The following is a 9287-nucleotide window of genomic DNA, read 5'->3' as shown; positions in this document are numbered from 1 at the left end:
TTTTTCTGAGTCATCAATGTTCTGACTGGCTTTATTCGACCCACCACGAATTCCTCTCCGACACCAAACTTTTCATCTCGGAGTAGCACTTGCAACCTATTTCCTCATTTATTTGTTGGATGTATTCAAATCTCTCTCTTCCACCAAACTTTTTACCCCTCAACAGTTCCCTTCAGTACCATGGAAGTTATTTTCCGTTGCGTTAACATATGTCCTATCATCCCGTTCCTTCTACTTCTCAGTGTTTCCCATATGTTCATTCCTTCGCCAATTAAGCGGAGAACCTGCTCATTCCTCATCAGTCCCCCTGATGTTCAACATTCTTTTGTAGTACCACATCTCAAACGATGTGATTTTCTTCTGCTCTGGTTTTCATATTGTCCGAGATTCAATGTGTATAATGTTGTCTTCCAAAGGTACATGCTCAGAAACTTGTTCTTTAAATTTTGGCCAATGCTTGATACCATTAAACTTCTCTTGGCCAGGAATGCCCTCTTTGCTTGTGCTAGTCTGCTCTTTACGTCCCTCTTACTTTATTCATAATGAGTAATTTTGGCTCCGAGGAAGCAGAGTTCCTTAACTTCGTCTGTTTCGTGTTCCCCAGTTTTGATGTTAAGTTTCTCGATATTCTCGTTTCTGCTACGTATCCTTGATTTTTACCTTTTCAAAGTTTGCTCTCAGTCCGTATTCTGTACTCAGTAGACTGTCAGTCACGTTACGAACAGGAAGTAGGAACTTGGAGGTGTGTCTTTAATGGCGGTGACCATAAGTTAGTACGAAGAAACTGTGTGAACGGGAGAGTTACACAGCGTCCTGACTGCCGTCTTGACGTCAACCGTAGAGCTCCTTAACAATTCGAGTCGATACCGGCAGACTGTTAAACAGGGTGCTGCGAAAGCCGTTAACTTTTCAAATGAAACTGTTTAAGAATAGTTTGACAGTCGATTCTCCTCAGCTGCACCACACGCCAGACTGGTCGCGTCAAGATATCTAGTAGCAAATAAATGCCCATAGCCTCCTGTTGATACTTCCAACAATAGAAACAAACTAACTTAGTTACCGGTGAAGGGAATCTTTAGAGAAGTTCGCCGTTCAATGGATATATAGTATAGCTATCATTTTATCGTTGTAGATGCTTTGTGAGTAACGGTAAGTGCCACACACCAAGAGAAAGAGATAAGTATGCTCTCCAGTAAGTGAATTATTTGAATGTTTGTTCAGTCAGTATCTGTTTTCAAATTACTGTACATTTATTGTTAGTTAAAACATTACTCTGAATCTTAGTCATTACAGACAATAGACCTTTAGGTTTGATTTGCTGTGACTACTTCGATGGAGGTAAATTATGCCTTAAAAGCAAATCACATGAAAGACACCAATGTTGCTACCATTGTTGAGATATTTACCAGGATTCCAAAAAGATTCTTGTGTCAAGAGTCTCACGAATGAGGTCCAACAGTTTATGCAATTAGGATCATTACGAAAATAAAAAGACCTCTCTCAAGGAATGGGTAACAGGTTGCATAGTAACAATTTTCTGAAGCTCGTGATTTCATAATAAAGTTAATTTTGTTTTAGCACGTGAGTGCCCAGTACTGACAGCGCATTTTGATCGGTTGAATATGTGTTTCACTTTATAGATTTTATCAAGATATGTCACTCTCGCTATTCCGTAGTTTCATTCAGTGCGTTTTTGCTTAAAAGCCCCAGAGCGGTCGAAATTATGGAGTGGGATTATTCAGTCTTCCACCTTTGGCCATTTACTTGCTTTTTATGCACAACGATGGCTAGCGGGAGATAACTGGAAATGGTAAATGGTCCTGTAAGATAAACAGTCTGTGAATGAGAAAAAATTGCTCACCTTCACTTTATGCGGGAATGCGAACCGCACATATTCTTCAAATGACATCAGCGAGTCGTCAAATGATTGTTTTCAGGGACGATAGACTGAGAGAATTGACCCACACACATTACCGACTCGCAGTTTTGAATCTAACGCCTGTAATCTCTCTAGTAGTAAACTGATACTACAATATACACTCTAAGGGAAAAAAACGACGCTATACGCTATAAGAAGAAATTATCTGAATGGAATAGATATCGGCAGCTGTACAGACAAACAAACGATTACAATTTCAGAAAAATTACGTGATTTATTCAAGGGAAAGAGCTTTACAAACTGAGCAGGTCAATAATGCGTTGATCCACCTTTGGCCCTTATGGAAGCAGTTCTTCGGGTCGGCAATGGATAGAGTTGTTGGTTGTCCTCCTGAGGGATATCATACCAAATTCTGTCCAACTGGCGAGTCAGAAAATTCAGATCACAAGATGGGTGGAGGGCCCTGCCCACAATGCTTCAAACGTTCTCCATTGGGCAGAGGTCCGGTGACTTTACTGGCCAAGGTAGGGTTTACGTATCACGAAGACAAGCAATGGAAACTCTCGCGGTGTGCAGGCGGGCATAAAATGTATGCCCAGGATGACTTGCCACAAATGGGAGCAAAACAGGGTTAGAATATCGTCGACGTACCGCTGCGCTGTAAGGGTGCCGCGGATGACAACCAAAGGGGTCCTGCTATGAAAACTGCTACGAAAATGAATGGCACCCCGGAGCATCACTCTTGTCTGGCCATATGGCGGGCGACAGACAGGCTGGTGTCCCACCGTTGTCCGGAGCGTCACCTGGCACACCGTCGGCCTGGAAACTGAGTGGAGTAGTACTGTACTCAGTTATAAGTCCCGTTTCTAGTTAAGTTCCATTCCCACCGAAGACGAATTTTGGGCAGTCGGACTGTAGAGCAAGTAACGGAGCTGATATCCGTTGGGAGTATTTGTTTTTAACAGTGACTGCGTCTCCTGACCCATGCGACCACAGTTAAAGGCATTATTAAGAGTTTGTACTATTAAAGAATGGTTAAATACTGAATGATAATAGCATTTCAAATTTTACGAAACTTTCGAATTTATTACAGATATCGGTCGCTCTGATTTCTAGCCCTTAAGGAGACACTGCCGAAATCACAATTCTACCTTTCATACTCTTAAGACCATTACCAGCGGTGATAATTACGATATGGCGTTGAAACTTGCTGCCAGATTAAAACTGTGTGCCGGACCGAGACTCGAACTCGGGACCTTTGCCTTTCGCGGGCAAGTGCTCTGCCAACTGAGCTACCCAAGCACGACTCACGCCCCGTCCTCACAGCTTTACTTCTGCCAGTACCTCGTCTCCTACCTTCCAAACTTTACAGAAGCTCTCCTGAGAACCTTGTAGAACTAGCACTGGTGAAAGAAAGCATAGAGCACTTGCCCGCGAAAGGCAAAGGTCCCGAGTTCGAGTCTCGGTCCGGCACACAGTTTTAATCTGCCAGGAAGTTCCATATCAGCGCACACTCCGCTGCAGAGTGAAAATATCATTCTGGAAACTGTATGGCGTTAATGGCCGGGAATCCCCACCTGGAGGAGTTTGGCTGCCGAAATGGGAGTCTTTTCGGTGGATGCCACGTGGGACGACTTCTAGTCGATGATGAAGAAATGATGATGAGGACAACACCCAGTCACCGAGAGGAGAAAATTTCCGACCGGGTCGGGAATCGAACCCGAGCCCACTGCATGCTAGTCAACCGTGCTAACCACTCTGTAAAGGGGGCGGACATCACCAGTGATAATCTTCCCAGTTACATAAAATAACCGATAGAAGATACATTCTGCGTAACTCACTTGTGATAGTGTTTCTCGTGTTACCTTTTAATTAACGCTGTTGTATCCACCTTCATGAATTTAATATTTAGGCGACAGATTCGCCAGACTGCGCACTGTGTTCACTCGTAAAATTCCTGTCTTTCGCGCTAGCTGTGCTGCAGTTCAAAGAGAAATAACAGTGGAACGAAGGGCACACGGCCCTATCCAAGGTGAGCGATACACTTACACATCCCGAGAGGTGCAAAGGAAGAGTTGTCTCCGATAGGAGACGAAAGCGTTAGATGGAGTGGGAGGGACGTCACCCCTACGCTCACGGGCGTTCCTCGAGGCTCGTTGACGGCGGCACCTGCAAACCCCTACATTTGACTACAAAATGCATTACCAGTGCGGAGGATCATGACAAACTGGTGTAAAACAAATCCAGAACGTCGGTTGTGGGCGTTGATCAAGTTTTATTGCATTCATTTAAGTAAGGTAAAAAAGTTTCAGTGATTTGAGAACAGCGAGTAAATTACGAAACAACCTCTAGGAGAGAAGTAATGTACGAAGATGCGGAACGGCGTTCGGTGCCAGCCAGGTGTACGTGAGGTGCTGGCGGACTCCGCGGTCCCGGGGCAACGCGTGCCGCCGTGTCGCCCCCACAGAGCAGCGCCGCGCCGCCCACAGACGCAGGGTCGCAGACCCCGCCGCCCACCTCGACCATTCACCCCGGCCTCTCGCAACCAACGGTCTCCCCAGCAGCCACTTCCGAAACACGTCTCACAACACGAGCGACGACCTTGTCGCTGCTACTCCACCACTGGGTGACTCTTCCTATTCTGTTTCTGTTACGAGCGTGTTACAGAAAATCGGCTGAACTCTTTCTTAATGGCTACGTTTCTTTATGTCTCCATTTTTTTTTTTAGAATTTTGGCATTACCATACAGTCATCCACCACATAGGAATGGACCCAGTAGCGCCATTATGTGGATAAAAATCATGTTTGCTTTAAATACACGCTGTAACGCTTCTGAGCGTTAGTTACCTTTGATATTGGACGTGGTGAGCTGATATTAGTCACGAATGCCTTTAAGGAGACAAAGACGCCATTATCAACACCTCAGTGAGTTTGAACGAGGTCGAGTAATAGGGCTAGGAGGAGCTGGATATTCCTTATGTGATTCTGCTGAAAGACTTGCCAGAAATGTAGGGACTGCACATGGTTACTGGCAGCGGTGTCACGAGAATGTACGTCACAAGAAGACCAGGCTCCGGGCGGCCACATGACGCTATCGAGAGGGAAGACCATCGTGTTCGGTGTATGGCTCTGGCGCATCGCGCTGCATCTGCATCAGCAATTGGAGCAGCATTTGACTCCACATGGACACAACGGTTACTTCAAATCCATCTCCGAGCTAAAATACTTGTAGCGTGCATTCCACTGACCCAAAATCACCGCCATTTGCGACTTTGGTGATATCAAGCGAGGGCTCATCGGAGGGCAGGATGATGATCTGTTGTGTTTTCTCATGAAAGCCAGTTCTGTCTCGATGCTAGTGATGGACATTGTTAGAAGGAGTCTAGTTGAGGGCCTACAATCTACCTGTCTGTGTGCTAGACACATTGGACCTATACCTGGGATTATGGTCTGGGCTACGATTTCGTATGAAAGCAGCCTTACTGCGAATTTGTACGTCAGTCTGGTGATCCGACCTGTTGTGCTGACATTCATGAACAACATTCCAGCGGGTGTTTCCAACAGGATAATGCTCACCTACATAACGCTGTTGTAACCCAACGTCCTCTACAGGATGTCGACATGTTGCCTTGACCAACTCGATCTCTAGATCTGCCTCCAGTCGGGTAAATATGCAATATCATAGGGCGACAACTCCGGCGTCATCCACAAACGACCAGCGACATGCAACGGGCATGGATCCCCATGGCACAAACAGACATCCGGCATCTATACAACGCAACACAAGAACGTTTGTAAGCTTGCATTCAACATTCTGGGGGTTACACCTGTTATTAACGAACCCCCATTTCCTGTTCACAATGACTTATCTCGCGCTTACATTAATCTTAACGTTAGTCACTTAAGTATTTTACCTAGATAAATGAATTCCCGGAATTTCATTACTCTACACTAATTATTTTTTTGTGTTATTTTTTCCGCCAGTTATGTATTATAATGTAATCGTCATCATAAGCTATTTTATATTCACTGAACAAATACCGTTTGTAGACTTTTCGATGCATGGCGGCCTTCAGCAACGTGCTCCTATGCTGTTCCCACATATTATTTGATTTTTTTAGTTGTACCTACCTGTTTTGTGCCGTCTCGGTGTCATCACTTGGTATTCAGCAGAGAACTTCCTGGGTCGATCTGTCGTCCGTTTTCCTACCTACGTACCTCGAATACCTCACAGACAATGGTAATATAAACTGATTCAAACTTTTCCGTTTCAGTCGCATTGGACTCCTCGTTTGTGGACAAAAAAACATCCAGGTCATTTTTATCTATATGTTTGATTATTTTTTTTGTTATCGCTTTTCTTGTGCTCTGATTTCTACTGCATTTCATTATAGTATTATTCAATTAGTTATCTGATAAAAATGGCGAAGAAATTGGTCGTGGCCTATTCGGGAGAATCTTTCAGTCGTTTCCCTGGATTGAAACCTAATATACCTGAATAAAGCTCTGCTGCACTTACTGCGATCCATCGGCTGCATTACTTGCAACTAAGTCGAGTTTCTGACTCACGTTGTGTGAGTAAGCAGTAACTGGGAGGGAATGATTTTGTTTAGTAGCTCGATATGTCTTTCACTTTAGAATGTAAACTAGCATAGGTTTACTCAATAACAAAGAAACAAATGTGCGAAGCCGCGCTGAAAAGTAATGTCTCCAAATTTCTTTTGTGAAAGCTCTTAAAGCTTTTAAATAAAAAAATGTATTAACATTCTACATATTTATTTTCTCAACTTAATCATTCTGGCGACGAAAACATTTCTCCCATCGAGAGACCAATTTGTTGATACTGTCACTGCAGAATGTTTGACTTTGTTGACGGAGCCAGAACTTCACCTCTGCTTGCACGGCTCATCACTGTCAAAGTGAAATCCTGGAAGGCGTTGTTTAAATTTTGGAAACTTATGAAAATCGGAAGGGCCAAGTCCGGTCTGAACGGAGGACGATGGATGACGGTGAACCCCGGGCGTCGGACTGTTGCAGATGTAGCAGCGCTCGAGTGTGGTCTGGCATTGTCATGCTGAAGGAGAGGGCGGTCCAAGTGTGGACGTTTGGAAACTCGATTATAGCGTGCAGTTTCTCAAGTACTGACGTAACTACGTTACCGCCGTTTTACACGCTACAGTTCAGAGTCCTCCAGCGGCAGTGAGCTGCAAATATGTAGATCTGAGAAATAAGGATTATAAATGTTAATAACATTTGTTTTATATAAAAAGCTTTAAGAGTTTTCACATAAAAAATATGAGGCATTACTTTTCAGCATGTCCTCGTACAAGGTTTTATAATATGGTAAGTGTCTCCCTTACAAGACTTTGATCTTAAATCGGAACTCAAAACGTGAGGCAAAAGAAATACTAAAGAAAAAAGAGGAGAACGAGGGAACGGAAGCAGGGAGCTGCGACGTGTTCGAGTTTCATCAGCAAAGTTGATGCACCAAACTGTGGTGGATTTTACCTAGCTTAGGTGTAAAGGGTAGGGCTATCATTAATTGAAGAGATAAAATGTATTTCTAAATTAATGAGAGTGTGTGTTTTCTGATGACACTGTGCAGGTTGTAATTGCAGTCGAGTGCTTGCAACAGAGAAGGGCGTGAGGCAAAACATGGAAAGAACTTGAACAGAAATTATATTAATTTAGAACTTAAGAACCGGGCACCTTTTGGGTGTTGCTATGTAGGAGTTATTTACGGGTTGTGTTTCCGCCGAAATTAATGAAGCATTTCTAACAGTGTAATGGATAGACACACCGGCTTCTTCGTATTTTATGGCGAATACCATGCTTCTTCGGCTGACTGGACGCAGACTCTGTTCACAAACTGTAGCGGGTGATCAAAGAATTTTTCTGTGCGACTGGACAAATGATATCCTAGGTTTCTCTCATCCTTTTATACCATAGCTACATACTGACGGAATAGGTAAGTATTATGCCCATGAATCGTAAAGGATAACTTCCTGCAGAGTACGCAATGACTATCGAGAGCGCTCGGTTCGCTTCGAACACGAACATTGTGCCCCGCATTCGTAGTATCCATGGCACTGAAGTACCGAGGCGTAATCAGCTTCTTTCCTCCGTGTAGGAAGTCAGTTGTGTGTAGGGTCAATTTAGCATCTGTGCACACCTCAAAATATCAGATGCACTCGAGAAATTGGAAAATAAGAAAACAATCATGGTAAGATTTTAAGTTTGCGGATTTACACACAAATTTTACCGTTATACTGTACTGTGTAGGCTATAACATTTTTGTATTGTTTTGTTCTGAACAAAAATTAAACTCTTCGTGTGTGCATCGTGTACCACGCAAAGCTAGTGAAACTATTATTCTGACAGAAACATGTAACAAAGAAAGAAGCGTCGCAGCGAGATGTGCTAGGCTAGGCGTTTTTATAACATATTAGTACTGTTATTGTCGTCGTTTTGGTCTTCTGTCCGAAGACTCGTTTAATGCAGCTGTCCCGTGGAGGCTCCTTCGTCTCTGCCTAATTACTGGAACCTGCCCACTGTGGCCGAGCTGTAGTCTACCTACACAATTTCTATCCCGTACACCACCATTCGTTGCCAAATTGACGGTTCATAACTTTAGATAGCATTATTGGGAAACAACAATCCGTGAGTTACGTGAAATTAGTAAAAAAAGAGTCTCGATCGGACAGTCATTTTTTAAAAATATGATCACTTTCGACCTCTACTAGTAGGCCTCTTCAGATAATGCACAATCACGATGACCATGATGATACTTGGAACAGCCGTGCTAACCCTAGCAGCAACACTGCAGCAGGGGTCAATACAGTTGTTCCAAGTGTCATCACCGAGCGAGGTGGTGCAGTGGTTAGCACACTGGACTCGCATTCGGGAGGACGACGGTTCAATCCCGTCTCCAGCCATCCTGATTTAGGTTTTCCGTGATTTCCCTAAATCGTTTCAGGCAAATGCCGGGATGGTTCCTTTGAAAGGGCACGGCCGATTTCCTTCCCAATCCTTCCCTAACCCGAGCTTGCGCTCCGTCTCTAATGACCTCGTTGTCGACGGGACGTTAAACACTAACCACCACCACCAAGTGTCATCATAGTCATCGTGGTGGTGCATTATCTGAAGATGGCGTTCGCGGCTCGTGGTCTTGCGGTAGCGTTCTCGCTTCCCGCGCACGGGCCCCGGGTTCGATTTCCGGCGGGGTCAGGGATTTTCTCTGCCTCGAGATGACTGGGTGTTGTGTGTCTTTCATCATCATTTCATCCTCATTCACTCGCAAGTCGCCGTAGTGGCGTTAAAGAACTTGTCGAGCAGCGGCCGAACCGCCGCGCGAGGGGTCTCCCGGCCACCAATGTCATACGCTCATTATTGTCTGAAGATGGCCTTC

The 9287-nt window shown here is 44.4% G+C and overlaps 1 non-coding gene across 1 annotated transcript; it reads left to right on the top strand.

Moving 5' to 3' along the window:
* The first annotated feature begins 8741 nt into the window (after positions 1 to 8741).
* Trnaa-cgc lies at positions 8742 to 8814 on the top strand. The gene has a single exon. It is a non-coding gene; the product is annotated as a tRNA-Ala (tRNA).
* The last annotated feature ends 473 nt before the right edge of the window (positions 8815 to 9287 follow it).

Source organism: Schistocerca americana, chromosome 2 (genome assembly GCF_021461395.2).
Source record: "Schistocerca americana isolate TAMUIC-IGC-003095 chromosome 2, iqSchAmer2.1, whole genome shotgun sequence".
In the NCBI taxonomy this organism is placed as follows: Eukaryota; Metazoa; Arthropoda; class Insecta; order Orthoptera; family Acrididae; genus Schistocerca; species Schistocerca americana.
Note: the sequence above shows the minus strand (reverse complement) of the source record. Positions and strands in the feature narration are given on the sequence as shown.